This window comes from Protopterus annectens, chromosome 2.part0, assembly GCF_019279795.1.
Source record: "Protopterus annectens isolate FY-2018-M chromosome 2.part0, PAN1.0, whole genome shotgun sequence".
NCBI lineage: Eukaryota > Metazoa > Chordata > Ceratodontiformes > Protopteridae > Protopterus > Protopterus annectens.
This window is the reverse complement of record NC_056728.1, coordinates 1,612,817,638-1,612,837,740: the sequence shown is the minus strand read 5'-3', so window position 1 is coordinate 1,612,837,740 and position 20,103 is coordinate 1,612,817,638. Positions and strand designations below refer to the sequence as shown.

The window sequence follows — 20,103 nt, the reverse complement described above, 5'->3', positions numbered from 1 at the left end:
GATAACTGGTGCCAGAGCCATGGCCTAAAGTTAAATGCCAAAAATGCATAGTCATACCCTTCGGGAAAAACAAGGTTACCCCTAGCTACCAAATAGGTGGCAATCCACTGAGTACAGAAGAAGTTATCAGGGACCTGGGGACCCAGGTTGATAGTAGTCTGTCATTCGACACCCATGTAGCTAAAGTAGTTAGGAAGACCTTCTACATTGCCCACCTTATCATGAAGGGATTCTCATCTAGATCAAGGGAGGTCATAGTCTCCCTATACTCATCACTCATCAGACCAATGATTGAGTACAATGCCCCATTCGAATGTATCTGACCCGACACTTGCAGCAGCTGGAGAGGCCACAAAAGTTCCTCACCAAAAGGATAAAGGGTCTCAAACATCTGTCCTATGCTGCCCGACTGAAAGAACTCCAGCTCTATTCAGTCGCCACCGCTTGCTCAGAGGTGACCTTTGCCTAACATACAAGGCCATGTCAAACCCAGATTTGATGAATATGCTTCACCTCAAAAATCTAGATCCGCCAGAGCCACAAGGGCGGAGACTTAAACCTCGACACGGCTATTAATAGGACGTGCTGGAGGGATAGATTCATCACCCAAAGACTCCCTATGCTGTGGAATAAAATCCCGGTATATGTGAGGCAGAGCACCTCGCTGGCCTTGTTCAAGAGAAATCCTGACCAATGGATGGGAGATCGCAGATATACCCCGGGGATTACCTCAGTGTCACTGCTCAACAGAGGCACAGCAAAATAATGGGTATAGTTCCCCATACTAAAGGGGTGGCGTAAGCCACAAAACTATGGGCTAGGCTTGTAAATGCCCTCGGGCAGATAGCCTAGTATGAACCTATGAACCTATTTAGATTATTATCTATAGCTAAATGAGCTCCTTCAGAAGTAGATGACATAAGCATACCCTGAGTATAAATTATAGGGAATACAATAAAATTCCATTCCCTATACTTAGGGTGCATGAATATAAAGTTACGATAACTAATAATAATATTTAATGGGTAACAGACCATATGTTTAGGTGTAATAGGTGAAGTACAAAATTCCTTTAGCAACCACAACATGGAGTTATTTATAATCATATTTTTATGTGTTAAGGAGATTTTCATGAAGTGCATACTAATTAGCTCCCAATAATCTTTCCATTTTGCGACATATGACCGATCTATTAATAAAGTAAAAACTTTTATAATAGAAGAGATAATATATAAATTAAAGTCTGGAAAAGAAATACCCCCTTGAGACCAGCTATTAGTATGTTTCTTTAATGCAATCCTAGGTCTATTAGGTGCCCATAAGAAATTTAACATTAGTGTATTCAGTTTCTTGATAGTTATTTTTGTAGGTGAAAGTATTATTGATTGTATTAAGTATAAAATCTTGGGGAATATTATCATTTTAATAATTGTAAGTCTCTCCTCCATAGTAAAAACATATTATTCCAGGTATTAAAAATATTTTGTATATTAAGAAAACAGGTATTATAGTTATTATATATAATAGATTTAATATCTTTAGATAGTATTATACCTAAATAAGTTATCTGACCTGAGTTGGGTACATATTTAGTAAAATCACTAATGAGAGTATTTTTTCGTGTATATATAGGTAGTATTTTAGTTTTTTCTTCATTGAATATTAAACCAGAAATACTTTTAAAATTCATCATTTTATCAAATAAAGACTGCATAGAAGAATTAGATCCCGCTGATGTAATTAGAACATCATCTGCAAAAAGTTGAATTTTTGATGTTGTATTTTCTTCTATTTCAAAACCCTCTATGTCAGTACTGTTTCTAATCAAATTAGCCCAAGGCTCCATTAGACAGAGCAATTCTGATACCATTTGACTTGCTAATGTACAGTAAATTTAGCAGTATTGGGTTGAAGGATACCTTATATGCCAAATAAGTCCACACCTTAAATGCCAAACAAGTCCACCTCTTAGCAGTCTGTAGAATACAGAGTATAGTAATAGAGTTTTGCGTTGGTCCATCTAGAAATAGAAGTTATGTTCTTACCATAACGTTCCATGTTAGTTGTCTTCTTCTCACCTTCTTCTTGCTGGATGGGTTCGGAGCCGACCTCGGCTCCGACTCGGCCACTCTAAAAGCTCGAGAGTTGGTTCCACCGGCTCGAGGCTCCCCTTATATCCCACAATGCTAGGCGAGAGTTACCTCAGATCTCGTTTGTAAGCTAACCCCAGCTTATAAAAGTAAAAGAATAACTCTAAACAGAGTCCACCTCTAACAACAGGAAGAAAGAAGGGTGACCTACATCCTGAACCGGGAAATATGCACAATAGCATATGCCTAAGAAAGAGGTGGTAGAAAGAGAGGTCACAATCACAACTCCTCTAGGTCTGTCCAGGCTCGGGGGAAGGAGGGTGGGACGAAGAAGAAGGCGAGAAGAAGACAACTAACATGGAACGTTATGGTAAGAACATAACTTCTATATGTTAAGTTGTCTATCTCGCCTTCATTCTTGCTGGATGGGACCGCGTCCCTAGCACCTTGTCCCGGTGGCCTAACGGAACAGACTCCTGAGAACAGTGGAACCAAAATTAGCTCTATGCCTAGAAGCTAAATCCAACTTATAATGAGAAATAAAAGTGTGAGGAGTAGCCCAAGTAGCCGCTGCACAAATGGTGTCAATAGGCAGTCTGTCTTGGAAGGCTAAAGAAGTAGCCAAAGCTCTGGTGGAATGGGCTTTAGGTTTATTAGGCAGTTTTGGTGTCTAATTTCATATACAAGGGAAATCAAAGATGTTAGCCATCTGGATAATGATACCTTTGAAACTGAAAGTCCCTTTCTGCTTTCCGCATAGGAGACAAACAGCTGATCAGATTTTCTGAATTGTTTTGTTCTATCCAAGTAGTACCTCAATTGACGATGAACATCCAGGCAGTGTAATTTTTGTTCAGACCTATTGGAATATTCTGGAAAAAGACAGGGAGGTCAATGCTTTGGTTTAGATTTGACGTCGAGACCACCTTAGGCAAAAGGACGGGTTAGTTCGTAAGGATACTCTGTCCTTATGAAACAATAGATAAGGAGGTCGACAGCTGAGTGCTTGAAGCTCTGAAACTCTTCTAGCTGAAGTAATAGCTACCAGAAAGAGTCTTCCATGATAGCAATTTTAAAGAACAGGAGACTGCAGGTTCGAAAGGGGGAAGAATCAAAGAAGCAAGTACTAAATTTAGGTCCCAAGGAGAAGGAGGATTTCTTATAGGAGGTCTGAGAAGAAAAACTCCTTTCAAAAAGGCTTTGCAAAGCTTGTGGGACATTAAGGTAGATTCAGAAATACCCACATGAAAGTTAGAAATAGCTGCCAATTGAACTTTAAGAGTAGAGGGAGATGAACCTGCATGAAAGAGTTCAGCTAGAAAATCAAGGACTAATTGGATGGAAGCAGTGAAAGGATCCATGTCCTTTTCTTGAGCCCAATATGTGAAGCGTTTCCATTTACTCAAATAAATCTTCCGAGTGGAAGATTTATGGGAAGCTATCAAAATATCTCGAACAGAGTGAGATAATTGAGGAAGCCTGGCTAAGGTTGGAACTGGAGGAACCAAGCAGTGAGGTTCAGAGAGGGGAGGGAGCGATGAAACTGACCCGACTGATGGATCAAAAGATCTGGAACTAGGTCCAGATTCCACGGTCGCTCCACAAGAAATTGATGTAGAAAGGGGAACCATACCTGTCGAGGCCAGTAAGGAGCAATGAGGATCAATGAGGCCTTCTGAGCGATAGCTTTCTGTATCACTTGAGAGATTAGTGGGAAGGGAGGAAATGCATACAGAAGTCCCCGGGGCCAAACTTGGACTAGAGCGTCTCTGCTGGGTTGGCCTGGTAAAGGGAATAGAGTGAAATATTCTCTGCACTTGCTGTTTTGGGGAGTAGCAAAAAGATCGCAGCAAGGCTGACCCCACTTGAGGAAAATTTCTCTCACCACAGAGTCTTTCAGAGACCACTCGTGAGGCATGAGGATAGCTCTGCTCAACTTGTCCGCAATTTGATTGGACTTCCCAGGGATGTGCGTTGCTATCAGCCCATTGCCACAGTCTGAGTGCTTCTCGACACAGGGGGTATGACCTGGTTCCGCCTTGTTTGTTGATGTACCACACTACAGACATATTGTCTGTCTGGATTGCAATCGTTCCCAAGGGAAGAGAGTCTTGAAGGGCTTGCAACGCTAAAAGCACTGCTCTCATCTCCAGAACATTTATGTGCAAGTGGCATTCGTTTGGTTGCCATGTGCCCTGGACCGTCCTGCCCTGATAATGCCCCCCCCCACCCGATCAGGGAGGCATCCGTTGTCAGAGTAGCAACCGGAGGGGGTGGAACAAAGGGTCTTCCCAACAAGAGCTGAGGGGAAGACATCCACCACATGAGATGATTTTGCACGCTTGTGATCATAATGGTGTGAGACATTGGAAGTTCCTGGTATGACCATTGAGTAAAGAGCATCCATTGAAGGATCCGCATATGGAATCTGGCTAATGGAAGCAGGGGTATGGCCGCCATAATTCCCAACACTTTCAGAACTAATCTGGCTTTGATTCTGTTGTTGTTGAAAAGGAGTGAGACCAGTTTGTGAATGTCTGTTATTCTCTGATGTGTTAGTCTCGCAGACATGTCTATTGTGTCTAGATTTGCGCCTATGAAAGTAATAGTACGACAAGGCGACAAAACAGACTTTTCGCAATTTATTGAAATGCCTAACTTTTGACAAATGCGAAAAGTGTAATCCCTGGCCATCAGAAGGAGATGCTTGGTGGGAGCTGTGAGGAGCCAGTCGTCCAAATATGGAAACACCTGGAATCCTTGTCGCCTCAGGTGAGAAGCTACCACTGCCATGCATTTGGTAAACACCCGGGGGGCAGTGGTGAGACCAAAGGGCAGGGCCCTGAACTGAAAATGACTGGTTCCCAGCCTGAAGCGGAGGAATCTTCTGGAGCGTCTGTTCATTTTTATGTGATAGTACGCATCCTGAAGGTCTATAGAGCACATCCAGTTTCCTTTGCCCAAAAGGGGAAGGATGGATTGCAGCGTGACCATCCGAAATCTTGTTTTCTTGACTGATCTGTTCAAGATACTGAGATCCAAAATTGGTCTCCAGTCCCCTGTTTTCTTTGGAACTAAAAAGAACCTTGAGTAGATTCCAGATCCTTGCTGGTCTGCTGGAACTGGCTGAATTGCTCTTTTTGTAAGCAGTTTTGAAATTTCCAAAGCTGCAAGATCCCTTTGAGCGGGTGGAACATCTGGAAGGGATTTTTTTGATGGATTTGGAATGCGAAGAAAGGGGATAGAATAGCCTTCGGAAATGATGGACTGTACCCATTTGTCTTGAGTCAGGGATAGCCAGGCTTCTGGGTACAGTGACCATCTTCCCCCGACTGCCTCCGAAGATGGGCAGTCGGGCAACACCTCAGGGATGCTGAAAAGGCTTGTCAGGGAAGGCTTCCCAATTGCCCTGGTTCTGCGGACCCCCCTGCCCCTAGGGCGACGTCTACCATTGTTATTCCTGCCTCTGCCTCTGGCGGGGAAACGACTCTGTGCATCAGGCGAAGTCCCTTGAGATTGTTTACGGAACCACATCTTTCCACCTTTCTGGCCTTTGCGGTAAGGCCTAGAAGAAGTAGAAAAACGGACTCCGACGGCAGAAAGGGTCTTGCCATCAGTTTCGCACCTAGTCAATGTTTCTTTCACTTGAGGACCAAAGAGAGATGATCCATCAAACGGGGAGTTAGTGAAAGACGTCTTGAAGGGGTCCGCGAAATTACATAGCCGCATCCAGGCATGCCTACGTAAGGCCACACCTGTCCCTGCGGCTCTACTCGCTCCATCAGCCACGTAAGAGAGAAGGCGCATGGAGGAGTTGGTTATGGAGTTAAGGGTAGCCAGCTGCATATTCATCTTATCTTGAAAACCCGCAGCTGTAGGGTCCTTTAACATTTCACTCGCTTCCTTGATCAAGTCCCTTTGAAGACGAGTAAAGTGGCATAGGTAGTTCAGCTTAACGCATGGTAAATGTCGCTGACGAGAACATCCGCTTCCGCACCTGTCCATGGACCTAGATTCCTTGTTAGGTGGATGGACAGGTACTGAAGGATAAGCTAGCTCCTTCTTAGTGGCAGCAGCTACCACCATAGCATCCACAGAAACTCCTTTTGTTAAGAACTGTTTGTCTGCTGGTGCCGTTATGAACTTGGAGGGCCTCCTGGGAGTGGGGTCCACTGAATCAGGAGCCGGCCATGCCTTCTTAGCAACCACCTGCATGAGGGGGTCAAAGGGGGGAGACACCCAGGAGGTGGAAGGGCGAGAGCCAAACGCCTCAAGGTACACAGATTCATCCTCCGAAGGGTTGAGGGCTGGCCAATTTCCCCTCTGTTTCAGGATCTCTAGTATGTCTGCAAATGAGACATCTTCAGAAGGGGAACGGTAACACTCAGAATCATCCAAATCTGTGTCAGACGTGATGGACTCAGGTGAGTCAATGTGTTTCCTCTTACACTTCCTCTTCCGAGGGGGCTCTTCTGCCAAATCAGGAGAGGCCTCGGAAGAGGATGAAATCCCACAGGGGTTCCTGAGGAGCTGGCTCTCTGCGGTCCGGGATGAGGGAGTGAGTCGACTTGACCTGAGGCACCGTGAGGAGGGGCGGACGGAGCCGACTGTGGAGTAGAGCCAGGCTCTAACACACTCCGCATGACCTTGAATGCACCCCTGTCAGGCAAAGCCAGAGGTCCCCGCTCCGAGAAGCTAAGAACCTCCCTCGGCACCGACAGTGATGGCTCCGAGGCCGATGTCGGAGCCGAACTCACCAGCCAAGCACCGAGAGGGAGAGGGGGGTCAGACAAGGGTCTGATGCCACTCACCCCCTCGGAGCCGACGAGGGAAGTCCGGCGCCGAGATTCTTCCAAGGAAGAAATCGGAGCCGACGACGGAGCCGAAGACAAATGTATCGGCTCCGACGCTATCACAGTCTCGGTTCCGACGCGACCCAGCTCCGAGCTCAAGAGAGTCGAAGGAGGAATATATTGATGGACCAGGGCAGGCATCGACTGATGAGTCGGGCTCTGAAGCATCTGGGCCAGTGCCTCGGACTTAAGAAGTCGACTCACTACCCTCTGAAGGTCATGATCCGACAGCCTCGATGACCTAGAGGAGTGAGATCTTTGGCTCCGTTCAGACAGCAGGGGAGATCCTGGAGCCGAATGAACGGAGCCAAGAGATGGTGACCTGGACCTCTTCCTAGTTGTCGGCTCCGAAGGTCTGGTCGGAGCAGACACGGGAACTTCTAATACCTCGGCTCCAGCCGGAGCCGAGGGAATCACAGAAACTGTGGACTGAGACTCATCGGCTCCAGCCGGAGCCGATGTAGGCAGAGGTTTAGAAACCTTAGGTCTCGGCTCAGTTGTCGGAGCCGAAGACCTAGATGCCTTAGAGGGCTTCCCTGTAGAAACAGAAAGGGAATCCTCTGGCTTGAGTAAGCCCCTTAAAATCAATTTATTTTTTCTTTCCTGCAGGACCCTGGGGCTGAAGCCATGGCACACAGCACAGGAGTCCTGCAGGTGCAAAGGTCCCAGACAGTAGACACAAGAAGTGTGAGCGCCTGTCAGAGACATTTTCTGACAGCACGCATCATACTTCTTGAACTGAGACCTTTGCTTCTTTAGACATAACTACAGGTGTAATCACACACACAGTCACAAACACACTAATTACACCCCGTCTAATTAAAATATATAATAAACCACTAACTAGGTTTTAAGAGAAAAATAACACACACTCCACTAGGGAAGGAAAAGAGGCCTGAAGGCCCAAGGGAAGAACTTAAAGTTCTTGAGGGAAAAAAACAGGAATTTTAAAGAAAGGGGATAAGAATTTCTCTAAACTAAGGGAAATACGTAAAATATTAAAATTAAAGGGGTTTTAATAGACTAAGTACACTAGAAAGTCACTTACCAAGAACCGGTAGAAAACCAACACCTCGATAGCTGTAGCGGCAAACGAGATCTGGGGTAACTCTCGCCTAGCATTGTGGGATATAAGGGGAGCCTCGAGCCGGTGGAACCAACTCTCGAGCTTTTAGAGTGGCCGAGTCGGAGCCGAGGTCGGCTCCGAACCCATCCAGCAAGAATGAAGGCGAGATAGACAACTTAACATCATATTGTTTAGGCCTTGTATCCTTTTAGTAAGGCATCTCAGTAGGCATTCCAGTTGCTGCATATGTCTGGACAGATACATAAACTGTGCATTATACTCAATGACTGCCCTAATGAGGGCAGAGTGAAAGACAAATGACATCCCTAGATCTAGACACAATCCCTTTGTTTACTAGCTCTGCATACGTAGGGTCTTCATTCCCCACATAAAAATATTTTGCACTTTGTTGCACTAAATTCAAACCACCAAATTCAAACCACCAAAAGTCAACCTCAAATCTTCATAAGCATCTATTCATTCTGTCAGTAACAGGTTTGTTTCAGTTAAATACAAAGTAAGGAGGAGAACAAAACTTGTATAGTCAACAAGAACACCACTCAAAATGGTAATTCTAAGCAGCACTTTTGGGTGAGAGCAAACTGATAGCTTCTCCATATACTATAAAGCTGGCAACATTAAAATACTCCTAAAGAGATGTTTTTAACACAAGTTAGTTTCTGGCAATTATTTATTTTATTTCAGTTTGATAATCAGGTAAGTGGACAGGTCAACAGACCCTCTGCAATCATGACCCGGGCACCACGGAACAAGACACACAGAAAATTATACACAAAAACTAAAAAATGCACACAACTGATATAGTAAAAAAAAGATAGACAATTGTATTTATTTATTTTACATTTGTTTACCAGGAAAGTCCAACTTGGCCAGAGGCCCCTTTTCATCGGAGGCCCAGGAAAATGCTCCAGACAGTTAAAGTTACAAGTAGAAATTGTACTTGCATAACAGGAGAGCAACAACATAGCTTAAAACTATTTTAGCACACAACGGAAACTGTACAAACATTACAGATTGCAACATACCTATATATATATATATATATATACATACACACATATACATATACACACACACACAAGACTTGAACAGACTGTGGTGGTGGTGCTGCGGTAGCATTGTCGCCTCACAGTTAGACGTTGCCCGTTCGATTCTCAGTTAGAGCGTCTTCTGTGTGACGACATGCGTGAATGGGCGTTCCTTCGTTGAAGGTTGTGCGTTAGGCCCGGGAAGCCAGCACGTAAAACTCTACTGCCAATCATTAGCGGACCGGAGTTCCGCTGTGGCGACCCCTAACTGGGAAAAGCCGAAAGACACAAACAAACACACAAGACTTGAACAAAGAAGTAGATACATACATTATATATGCCAGTTAGACAAGTGTGATATTAGTTGTACCAAAACTGTTTAAACAATGACCCCAGCGACTGCCAAAACGAAAACAAAACTAGTAAAAATCACTGTGTTGCAGCCAAAACTCACCACAACTTTCCACATGTATCAAACGTTTTATTAGACCATAAAAATGTTAAAAAGTATTCATCCAACGTCACCATCCACTCCCTGCGTAACAGAGCATAAAGGTGATGTTCCAATAACAGAACTGATTGCTCCAGGAGGAACACCAGTCCAAGGAACCAAAGACATAACATGTACATCCAGGAAGGTAAAGAGCTAGGAGGATGGAGGGAGAAAATACTGCAGCAGTGAAGACAAAGATCCAAAATATGCCCGAGCCAACTTCTCCAAAACAAAATTAAGATCCCAGGGAGGCTTCCTTGGAGGTCTAATATTAAAGGAAGACTTTAAGAAAAAGTCTCACCTCAAATCTTGCAGCTAAAGGAGGAGAAAAAGGCAGACAAGCACAGACAGCTGATAAGTGGGCCTTAATAGAAGAATAGGCCAAACCAGCATTGAGCAGCTCACACACGTAAGAGAACCAAAGGAGCATCGACAGTAAATGGGTCCAGGTTATGAAAGACACTACAAAAAAGAAAATCTCTCCCATTTGGATAACTAGGATTTCCTAGCCTCCTGCAGGACTTACAGCACGTCCTCAGAAAAAAAGGTGTCCATAAGGAATCAAAATCCTATCACCCACAGAATCAGTCGAAGTGTGGACAGGTGGGTATGGATAAGCAATTCCTTGTCTTGTGGGATTAGATACACCCTGTAAGGCAACTTGTGATGATTTAAGAAGAGGGAATCAGTGCTGTCATGGACAATTTCACACAGGACTTTCAGAATGAGAGGAAGAGGAGGGAATGCATAAAGAAACATCCCCTTCCAAGAGAATGAGAGGGTGACCACCAGAGGACCTAGGACTCTGGCACAAAACAGAGGAAGTTGTCTGTTCAGAAGGAAGGCAAAAAGATCCACTAGGGGAGTACCCCACTAGTGGATAATGTCCAGAAATACATCCTTGTGAAGCATCTATTCATGGGACCGAGTTAAGGGTCTGCTCAGTGTGTCTGCCACAAAGTTCTGACTGGAAGGGATGTAAACTGCCTGAAGAGTCACTTGACAACAAGATCCCACATCAGAAGTGTCAACCGGCAAAGATAAGACATTGTTCAGCCCTGCTTGCTGATATATCGCATCACTGTGGTACTGTCTGTGAATACCTTGAGAGGCCCCAAAGAAACAACAGACTGAAAGGGCAGAAGATCCAGCAAAAGGGCTCTTATCTCTGACGCTGATGTGCTACTTCTGCTGACAAGGTGACCACACACCATGTACCTTTAGGGAGCTAAAAGTCATCCTCCATCCCATGTCGGAGGCATCTGTGAACAATTCCATAGAGAGAAGAGGGGAATGAAATGGGATCCCTGGATTCAGAGACAACTGCTAAATCTACCAGAGAGGTTCCTGAGGCAAGGAAGAAGAGGAGCTATAAATTCTAGAGGATGAGCATGCTGAAGCCACACTGACTTCAGAAACCACTGAAACTCTCTCATATGAAGTTTGGCCAGAGGAAACATTGGAATGGTGGATGCCATGAAACCCAGAACTTTCAAACTCCCTGGCGGTAATGGAAGCCAGAAGAGCATGAAAGAAAGAAATTAAGAGTTAAATCCTTGGGAGAGGCAGGGAAGCAAGCATTGGCACCCTCTGAATTCTGCAACCCAGAAAAACATCATCCTAAAAAGGAGTCACAGAAGACTTTTACAGTGAACCACAGACACTGAAGAAGGGATACAGCAAAATGAAGATGTTGCAAAAGGGTCTCTGGAGAACACGCCTGAATCAACAGGTCGTCCAAGTAAGGAAATATCTGGATCCCTTGAAGTCTGCAAAAGGCAATCACACCAGCAAGGCATTCAATGAACATCTTTGAGGCAACAGAAAAACTAAAAGGCAAAGCAGAGAACTGAAAATGTCAGGAAGCAACACAGAAATGCAAACGCTTCATGAAAAAAGAATGGACTGGAATATGGAGTTAAACATACTTGAGATCCAGAGACACCATCTAGGATTGAGGAAGCAAGACAGGAAGCAGAATCTGAAGGAACAACATCTAAAAAGAAGGTACATTTAGAAGAGTAAATACAAACGTAACAGTTAATGCTAACACACCCACAGGAGTAAATGCCTCTCCGCTGTCTGGAAAATAAATAGAAATAAGTCCAAAAACGATAGTCAGCGAGAGACAACCAGTTAGCTCGTAAAAATAATCCAGTCTTGATCGTAAAAAATAAAATAATTCTTTTATTATGTGCACAGGTTAGCGCTTTCACCAAAAGCTTCTTCAGACCTTAAAATCTTCCCTCCAAACAAACATTTACTTACAAACTCATCATGTGATATTACTTCAATTAAATCAATTAACTTGCTCAGCAAACCAACCTTTCCATACGTTTAAAGTCACATTAGCATATATAAAACAATATTGATATATTACTAAGCATCCTAAGCTTTTTAAAACGATTAAGAAAAAATTAAACGCTCTATTAAATATAGAGCACTACTAACAATATATACTTCATTCGTGCATATAAAATTTCAAAGTATAAAATACTTAAATATTTGAATATATTCACAACTATAAATTCGTGTATCCTTTAAAAAAGTGAACTGCATATTATATCATTGCTATCTACATATCATTTATGCGCTGATGAGCATAAGATGCTCCGTATTAGATGGACATTGCCCGGTGCTCATATCATTCATCATAAACGCCTATCATCACATCAGCTCTTGCTCACTTTATATGAATGACTCTATATATTGTTGGTAAAACATCATATTACAAGACCCTCTGAGAACCTGCCTCAGATAGATTACTATAACTGCCTTATTTATCATACTTTTGTCATCTGTTTATAAGGACGTTCATTTGACCCTTAAGTTGACACTTGGAATTGTTACTAGGCACTAGCTTTGCTTTTCACCTAAGTACGGAAGACTTGCCATTTCTCACTATAATAGTAAAGGTAATATTAGGACTCAACTGTTTTTAACATTAACTATCATTGAGGATTTTTTATTATTACTTCTTGGCCATTACCGTTCTATTCCTAAGGACGGGTTTTATTGTGGCTCTTTCATTCAGGCCTCTGCGTTTATCCGCCCTAAGTTTAATGATCCAATGATCCAAGAGTATGAAAGAAAGAAGTTAGAGTTAAATCCTTTGGAGGGGCAGGGAAGCAAGCACTGGCACCCTCTGAATCCTGCAACCCAGAAAAACATCATCCTGAAAAGGAGTCAAAGAAGACTTTTACAGTGAACCACAGACACTGAAGAAGGGATACAGCAAAATGAAGATGTTGCAAAAGGGTCTCTGGAGAACACGCCTGAATCAACAGAATGGACTGGAATATGGAGGTAAACATACTTGAGATCCAGAGACACCATCTAGGATTGAGGAAGCAAGACAGGAAGCAAAATCTCAAGGAACAACATCTAAAAAGAAGGTACATTTAGAAGAGTGTTTAGATGAGAGAGGTCTACAATAGGTCTTCAAGTGCCCTCTTTTCTGGGCACTAGAAACAGTCAGGACTAGAACCCTTATCCCCTTTGTAACACAGGCACCTCTTGAATAGTACCATGAGACAAGAAATCTTGAAGAACCTCTGATAAAAAGGGAACATGTTCCACAGGAGGCTGAGGAATGTCCATAAAAGGAGGATAGGATTTCCACACCATGAAGTACCCTTGATGAGTGATTGACAGAATCCAAGAATCCTGAGTGATCTGAACCCAAACCAAAAAGAGAGAGGAATGTGGCTGGGAAGGGATGGATAGTCACACAGCAACTGGTTTATCCAGAAAGGAAGGCTTCAGAGTCCCCCAAAATTGAGGAGCCCCAGCAGGAAGAGTCTATTTGGTACTCTTTTTACCTTTAGTAGAAGGACAGGACTGCATATGAACAAATGCAAGCTTCGCGGGGTAGTTTCTGTGAAATTTAGGCGCACGAGTAAAACATTTTTAAGCTCCCATAAGGCCTTACCCTTATCCTGAAGGGACTTAAACAAACAAGCAGCAGCTTCCCCAAACAAAAGTTTATAATCCACAGGAACATCCATCAACTTGATCAGGGAGAGGTTGAAGCCTAAGCCAAGAATACCTCCTCATAACTGAACCAAAAACAGCTGCCCTAGAAGAGGCATGCACCACATCATAACTACATTTAACAGAATGATGAACAACTTGAGAGGAAATCCCTTGCAAGGAAAGAACAGTTGTTTTACCCTCAGAATCTGGAAAATCAAAAATAAGTTGACAGGCCTGAGAAAGAAGGACTAACATGTATCTAGACATGCAAGTCTGATAATTGCCCTAAAAGCTAGGGTAGCAGAAATGTAAACCTTTTTGCCCACCCTGCCTATTGATCTGCTGTCCTCGTTAGAAGGCAATAACTTGTGTAAAGGAAGCAACTGATATGGCTTATCAGAGGCTATGGGCACTACTAAGGGGTCAGCAGCAGGATATTAATATAAAAAAGAACAAATCCGCAGGCACCCTGCACCCCACAAAACCTATCAGGCTTCTTGAGAACAGGGGGGTAGAGAATCAGGTGCCAGAGAGGCAATGGAGAAAGCCTCCAAAGCAGCCAAGACAGGACAAAACAGCTGCAGGTTTAGGAGAGTTTAACTGCAACAACCCATAGTACCTCTTATGGATATCAGAGACCCGAGTACAATCCCACTTAAAAACTCCATCATCCTAGAGTGTGTGTCTCCAAAAAAGAAATTTCTCCAAAGGAATATCAGGACCAATAGATTCCACCTCCTCTGACCCGCAGTCCAAAGGAGAAGGAATCAGAGTAGAATATGTTAGGGATTTGTCAGCAGAATCCAACTCATCCTCAGAAGAATCCTGGTCTCTAGGCCTTTTAAGAGGAGCAGAGGACCAAGGAGGAGCAGAAACTTCTCCAACTAAAAACTGAGGAACTCCCCTAGGCCCCTCAGAACGAAAATAAAATAAACATGGTTCCCTCTGAACGTCCAAAACAGATGTCTGCAAAGCCTCTTTGGACATACTGCCAACCGGATCCTCACCAGCCTCCCAACACAGTCACAGCAGAGAAATCCGGCAACACAGCTGGGCTAGCTTCAAGGTTTACAACGACCTCAGCAGAGACACCTAGCAGAGGCTCGACAGAAGAGAATTCTGGTTGTACCTTCTTCCCTAACAGCTGACCCTCGGGGCAGGAGGCTCCTTCTGTAGTATCTTTAGCTATTAGCTTAAGATGCAAGAAAAGGGAAAAGGTCTACTGTGAAGGGTTTTTGGAACAACACCTGACAAAGAGAGCAAGACGTATGGTCATGAGAAGCACTTAATCAAAAAAGAGACTTATTGTGGCGATCTCTATGGGGAACTTGTCTCCCACATTGGCATTTTCCCTTCCTGGATGACATTAACTTCAAGAAACACAACCCCCCCCCCCCCGAAAAGAAAAATCCCCAACGGGACACTTATCTTTGCAAAAAGAGTCAACGTGTAAGAAGCCAATGAAGAATGAAAATGCGTTCAACTGGCAGAAGACGGACACAGGTAAACAGACTGATGGTGTAAGAGATGCATTCAAACTGGTAGCAAAGAAGTTATGTTTTTGGTAAGCCTGAATTATCACCTTTATGCCCTACATTACACACACAGTGTATGGTGACATTTGGCATACCTTTTAAATTCGGGCTTCTGTGGCAGAGAATCCCATACCGTTAAGAATACTACAGCAGTGAATGTAAGGACATCAAATCTACAGACTTTGTTTACAACAGTTTTTATTTTAAACATGTTAAAGCTGGAATTAAAGGTTTTAAGGAGGAGCCCATATTCGATTTGAGGGATAAGCACATGTTTAGCTAAGCTTTGTAGAAGGGGAAGGGAGTGTGAAATTTGATACCGAGTGTTTTACTAATAACGTCCAGTCTGCGTTTAGGGTTTTGCACACTAATACCAGGGTGACACCGTACTCCCCTATCTCATGTAATCATGAACAGCATTTTACAAATAAACAGTACCGCCACTACTAACACACTTTCTACACCTTCGGACCATTGGATACAAGTTAACACTAAACACCTCCTTAGGAATCACTGCAGCTAAAATAAAATATTAAAAAAGTCTAGAAAATGCACAACTACATACAGTAATACCAAATAGTATACACTGGGAAAATCGACTAGTGTACATGTACAGAAGCTTATTATTACATACATACAGTCACTAATCCAATTTAATTCATTAACATTCACTGCTGCTTTTTTCCAACAGATTTCATTCAAGACACAAGTAAGGTGGTGTGAGGGGAACTGTGGAGCCATTTTGCCTAGGGCACCAGTTGACCAAAGGCTGGCGCTGTGTATACCCTTGTGGATGTGATTACAGGCAGGGGTTCTTCCCCCTTCCCTTACAATAATTCACAAGCCAATAGCAAGGTGTGTTCCTACTAGATTCACAGCCTAATACAAGATCTAAAAGTATCCCTGTAAAGTAACTCACAAGTAAGGGGTGAATTAAAAGATTAGCTCCCCCTTCACAAACTCCTATCAGTTGTGTCTTTGTATACTACAGTTTTCAGATTCTCATTTTGTAGGCTGATAGAATCTAAACACGGAAAGTAAATCTAAATTACTCAAGGCAATTCTTTCTCACTAACTTTGGGAAAGATCAACGTTGTATATAGTCTAGGAAGATAAATATGGTATGGGAATGATCATGGGTAGGGCCTACTGCTATGCATCTAGCATGAGAATCAAACTGACCCTCACACAACTATAAACAGAAATATACATCTATAAAACTTCACATGATAAATAACACAGCTCATAAACCAAATCAGGATTAATACAACATTCCAACAGCTAAAGATTCAAACTGCCTTGACCCTTTGGTTAGTGTCAATATACCATGTCCCTTTGATTAAATGCAGAATACAGAAGAATACTAATATTTAACAACTGTATTCCTCACACTTTCCTTTAAACATTAAACAATTTTCAATGAAAAGAAACAGAAAGCACAGAATCAGTGGGCTACAAACATAAAATACTACTCCACATTAGGAATAAATTCCACATTTACTGAAAATGTGAAGAAACCTCAGGGAAGTGATCAGCAATTACGAAGCGCCACTTGTCATTTGAATGCCTCCCCAACGCAAATTAGGAACATATCCAGGAGAAAAGTGCTTAACAAGAATGTAGTTTAGTCCAAGGTCTGTATACAGTAACAACATAATCATCACTGTTGTCGTAAACAATGTTCTTGTCATCCACGTTCCCTTCACTGCATTCGCCATGTTTAAGGAACTGCCTTTACTCAAGCAAAACCACAATTTAATGTCGCTATCAGTTTCCACTGTAGTCTGTTTACTTACCTGACACAACGGCCTAAAAGACTTAGAAAACAGTCTTGCCTGTTTTTGGTGGTATTGGCGATTGTAAATAAAGAGACTACCGTTCCCGAGCCAGGATGCGCAGTAGCAAGCACCGCCCATTACCAATGATTGATATCGCAGATGTTTACGCCCACTTAAAGGTGTTCGTTCTGGATAGCGTCAATAATAATAATATAAACGGTAAAAGAGAAAGTATTGAGAACGTAATTAAAAAAGGTAAAGTATGCCTCGTACAATGATTGTTTTAAAAATAGAAGTATTGTAAAGGCGGTAGGTGTTATGGGACGGTCCCCCATATGACTAGTCTAGCTAACAACTTTCTAAATATGTTTGTGGGTCATACTGGTCAGCAGTCGGTGTGATCTTCAGCACTGACAAAAATTAATGTAGTCATGCAGGTACGTGTAAAATGTCAAAGAAGCGCCATATCGTAAAAGAGCAGATAGCAAGATACATTCGATACAGAAATAAAACCGTCCTTTTATCATATGTTTGTATTCGGCCGCACAAGCCAACTACAACGCCCCGACTCTTTGCGGGTCGTACTTGTAGATGCCATCGGGCACGGGCACGCAAAGGCTTATTGTGCTGCCATGGGGTAGTGTTACTTGTCAATGCGGAAAACAATTTGGGGCATACCTGTTAAGTATACCTCATTATAAGGAGTAATCCATGTATTGTAAACAAGAAAGTTAGAATGAACATTCCTCATTTTTAATGTTAAAAAAAGTCCCTGCTTCTCGCAGTTCCACACTAAAATGGTCCCATGTCCCAGTGCTAGGAATTTTTAACTTGATATCTACGGTAAACAGTACTCAGTCATGTCAATTCACCAACGACACTTTTTAGTTGTATAAAGTAGCCCATTTTAACTATTCTGCGAGTTTCCTAGTTGAAGTTAGTAAGCTGTTACTTAGAATGTGATTACTAATCTTTTAGTATTCCTCTAGTAGGTGTTTCTTTCCGGAAAGATCCACATTTTCCCATTTGTACCACAACTTTAGAGTCAGTGTTCCTCATTTTGGAGATGGAAGGTTGAGAGCTATGGTGCACGGTTTCTGAAGTAGCTTAGCGTACTTAAAAAAAATAAATTGGGAATGTTATGTATGCAGTGGCAGAATGAAGTCTTGGACTTTTACTTTTTGGAGCTTGTTCATCCTACAAATGAAGAGAAAGTGCAAGTGTCACACGTTTTATTTATACCACAAGTGGTTAATATGTAGTATCAGAGGAGAAGCCTATACAGTAAGGCAAACATTTTAACCGTTGTAACCAGAAATGTAAGATTTGTACACAATTTTCAAATGCCTTTAAGTTGCCTAAAACTGCTATTTAATGTTTTAGCATGCAGGACATAGAATTATAGGGGTTACAAGGCTAACAGCCCTAGAGCATGTTTGAGCCTATGTATTCATGCCCCGATTTTCCCAGTTATCTGTGCCCAAGGGCTAAACTGCCTTTGGTATATGTCTGTACCTTAGGGCATCTACAAGCTTCCCTGTCCATAAAGTAAACAGACAGCAAGCCAAGAGTGAATTTGCAAATTCCCATCCATTGCCTCAAATTCCGTTTGCATATGCTTAAGGAAGAGCTCTACTTCACATCAACGTGGAGTCTGTTCCAGAGAGGGGGAAATCTTTAGACAAGTATCTATCCCTTCAACGTGTTTTGTTTATATCACAGACAAGGTTAATAGATCTTTACAGCAAGTAATTCTAGTGCTGTTTGTTTTGTGAATATGTAGCAGATCCATCAGAGCTGGATCAGAGAATGCATTGCAGGTTAGGCATAGATCACCCCTCAGTAGTCTGTAGGAGTCCAAATACAGGGACAGGGTTTTGAGGCAATCCACATAAGACTAGGGTTGCCAAATTTTCACAATTAAAATCCAGGAAGCCTCTTTTTCTGCCCCTTGCCCTCCATGACCTGTCCCCTTCCCCTCCCCCCCTTCTCTTTCCCTTCCCCTTCTCTTTCCCTTCCCCTCCCAGGCTCCCCCAGATGCGCGTAGGTGTGTTTTAATGCATTTTGAGCCAAAGAAAACAACACTTGAATGCAAGAATTTTTAGCTGAAAACTGTTATTTTCAAGTAGCCAGCCCACACAGACAGGCTAACTGCTAAATTGCTAATAGTCATTCATGTTGGAAAACAGCAAAAAACAATAAAGCAATAACATTGAGGTGTAAGCAAAAGATATAGTCAATACAATACAAATGTTATTCAATGTCAGTTGAATGAACTAATTACTTTGATTGAAGTTGAACGTCTACATCATGTGAATCCAGAGCAGGCTGACCCTGAGCTGTTAAAGTACTCGTGGAAGAAGCAGACTGCTCAGGCTGAGCAATCCGTTTCCATTTGTACTTTTCACTGCCAGCTGCTGATGAAATCAATTTGTCATCTTTCAAAACAAACTGATAGAAATTACTGCAGTTCATGTAGTTAAAGCAAACTTGCAGTTCTGCTTTGATTAGTGCTAGAGTGGTCCTGTTTCGGTCTGCATGCCACTTTGTATTCATTAAAGAAAACACTCTCTCAGGGAAGGCATTGCTGCCTGGTAATGACAATGCAGCTGATACTATCTTAAACATGTTCGATGGGAAAGCTGCACTATCACGGGCACCTGCAAACAATTCCTGCCATTTAGTGCATGCAGTAGCAGTTGAATTAGCAACAATATTGGATAAAGCATGCCTTGCTGCACAAAACTCATCATAAAGCACGTCTAAATTGATGTCCTTTGTTGTCAAGCTCATGACATATTTAGAGATATTTGATGCATCACACACGCAATGCTGCCATCTGAGAAAGTAAACCATTTGTTGAGGTATGCTAAAGACTTTTCTAAAGCTGCCAAAAAAAAAATTTTGCAGACACACTCTATGAGGTTCCATGTCCTTATTCTCAAGTATAGTTTGTGCTTTGTGTCCAAAAAATGTATCAGTTATGCGTGACTCAATTTTAGTTTTCAGTTGCTGCATTACAGGCAAGAGCTCAAGCAATGTAAAATCTTCCCTCTCCACTTTCTGGACTGACACCTCAAACACATTGCGAATGTTCTGGACAAAACATAAGTATGCTTTTTTAATGTTTGCCTCTACTGCTTCACAGTCATGCATATTATTTTCTATTCCCAGATGCATACGAGCTCTCTTTGGGCAGTCTTCACCGAGAGATGCAAAGTAGGACACAATGGCAGGCCATGAATCAAGTAATCTGTCAATAGC

The 20,103-nt window shown here is 42.6% G+C and overlaps 1 protein-coding gene across 1 annotated transcript in view; it reads right to left on the bottom strand.

The window, feature by feature from the left end:
• RB1CC1 (RB1 inducible coiled-coil 1) overlaps window positions 1–16,962 on the bottom strand; it is a gene marked incomplete in the record, with an annotated part of 2,392,675 nt that extends 2,375,713 nt beyond the window's left edge. Inside the window, 1 exon segment of the mRNA XM_044061705.1 lies at window positions 16,858–16,962.
• Between the last annotated feature and the right edge of the window lie 3,141 nt (window positions 16,963–20,103).